Genomic DNA, 2,364 nt, shown 5'->3' on the forward strand with positions numbered 1-2,364 from the left:
ACCACTGCAGCTCCAGACAAGCTCTTCCTGACCAGGGCTCTTTCCACCCTGTTAAGGGAATTCTTTGTAACTGAGAATCAAATGATGTCTTTAAGTGAGTCAGGGTGGAATGGAATGTCATCTCCCCCCCTCCCCCATTTTTTTTTTTTTTTTCAGGAGGGCTATAAACCATTTTTTGGCGGTTTTTTTTTGGTAGAGACAGAGTCTAACTTGGTTGCAGCCGTCTTTGTTGTTTGGCGGGTCCGGGCAGGGGATTCGAACCCGCCACCTCAGGTGTACGTGGCTGGCGCCTTAGCCGGTTGAGCCACAGGCGCCGAGCCGGGAAAATGTTTTTTTTGGGTATCATGCAGAGAAATCTGGAAGCCCTAGGAAAAGGGGATGGATAAACAGAATCTGGCTGTGGTATCTCATGCTTTCTTTGGCTCCTTACCTGCCTCTTCCCAAGGCCTGGGTCAGACAGTGCTGTTTACAAGTAAAGATGTGACTATTACAGTTAGTTGGTTAGTTTGAGCTCGTGTGACATGAATGCAGAGAAAGGAGATCCCAGACAAGGATAATGGGGCCAGGAAGTCCTGGGACGGATGAGGTGAGGAGAGGGCCAGGGGCACCAGCCTTGTTCCGTTCTTGCTTCTCGATGCAGTTTGTGCCAAGATCACCATAGCACTTTGTTCTGCTGCTTCCATTCACTAATTCATAATACATTGTAAAACTATCCTCATTTTAATCATTGTGCTCTTCTCCTAGTGTGACTCCCAAACTCAGCCTGGTTTGTGGGTAGGCCTTTTGAATTGGGTATTCAAAGTTAACATCCTTCCACTGCAGGATGACCAGATTGAAGAAGTTTCTCTGATACAGTTCTTGATACTTTCTCCAAAAAGCAATGTTTTTGTTTTTAATTTTACAGATAGGGTCTTGCTCTGTCTGTCTGAGCGCAGTGATACAATCCAGTTATAGCTCACTGTAGTCTCAAACTCCCAGCTTCAAACAATCTACCTCCCTTCGTCTCCCTGGGGGTAAGTTATTATAGCTTATCTGTATCTTTCAAGCAAGAGGCTCAAGTGATCCTCCTGCTTCAGCCTCCCAAGTAGCTAGGACTGCAGCTACACACCACGCTTTTAAAAATTTTTAAATTTTTTGGTACAGATAAAGTCTCACTATGTTGCCCAGGCTGGTCTAGGGCTCTGGATCTTTTTTTTTTTTTTTTTTTAGACAGAGCCTCAAGCTGTCCCCCTGGGCAGAGTGCCGTGGCATTACAGCTCACAGCAACCTCCAACTCCTGGGCTCAAGCGAGTCTCCTGCCTCCGCCTCCCAAGTAGCTGGGACCACAGGCGCCCACCACAACGCCCGGCTATTTTTTGGTTGCAGCCATCATTGTTGTTTGGCGGGTCCGGGCTGGGGATTCGAACCCACCACCTTAGGTGTACGTGGCTGGCGCCTTAACCAGTTGAGCTATAGGCGCCGAGCCAGGGCTCTGGATCTTAAGTGAAACTCCTGCCTGCCACCCAGAGTGCTGAGATTACAGGCGTGAACCACTACACCTGCCCAGTATTATTACTAACAATAAAATTCTTACATTCTTATCTGGCAAGATTAATGGACATGGCACATGAGAGTGCTGGCTGCTTCCTGTTTTGTCACGTGGGTTCCGTGGAATTCTGTTGCCCAAGGAATCTTTCCCATCTGGCTGCTGCATTATTTCTTGGCCAGCTTTGCTTTGTGTGTTTGGGACACTGGCTTCTTGGGAGCCACAAGATTCTAGCTCTCTGTTGGGAGTAGCCTCTGGGAGTTTCTCTTTTCTCCCTCTGCCTGGGCCTCATGCTTATGTTTGTATCTCACCTCCTGTGATGATGTTATGGCCAGTGTCACTTTCCCCTTGTTCTTTGTGCTTGGTGGTCAGTGGTGACACTTGCGTGTGGATAGCATCCCCAGTGTATTTGCAAAGGGCCTGCTTTTAGGTAAGCTGCTTCTGCAATGTCTTTGCTTCCTTTTGTTCTTCTAATGGCAGGCACAGGCTGGGCTTTCTCTGATTTTTTTGTTTGTTTGTTTTGGGACAGAATCTCACTTTGTCACCCTAGGTACAGTGCCATGGCATCATAGCTCACAGCAACCTCAAACTCTTGGGCTCAAGTGATCCTTTTGCCTCAGCCTCCTGACTAGCTTGGACATAGGTGCTGGCCACAATGCCTGGCTAGTTTTCAGAGACAAGATCTTGCTGTTGCTCAGGCTGGTCTCAAATTCCTGAGCTCAGGCAGTCTACCTGCCTCAGCCTCCCAGAATGCTAGGATTATAGGTGTGAGCCACCACACCTGGCCTGATATTTTAATTCTTGATCTTTGATCTTCACTGTCAGAGAACCTATAAAAA

General features: G+C 47.7%; 1 protein-coding gene across 1 annotated transcript in view; it reads left to right on the forward strand.

Moving 5' to 3' along the window:
- The window catches only part of HTT (huntingtin), a 152,692-nt gene that overhangs the window by 25,216 nt on the left and 125,112 nt on the right, over positions 1-2,364 (forward strand). The gene's annotated exons all lie outside the window — the stretch shown is intronic.

Source organism: Otolemur garnettii, unplaced genomic scaffold (genome assembly GCF_000181295.1).
Source record: "Otolemur garnettii isolate 467f Iridium unplaced genomic scaffold, OtoGar3 scaffold00198, whole genome shotgun sequence".
NCBI lineage: Eukaryota > Metazoa > Chordata > Mammalia > Primates > Galagidae > Otolemur > Otolemur garnettii.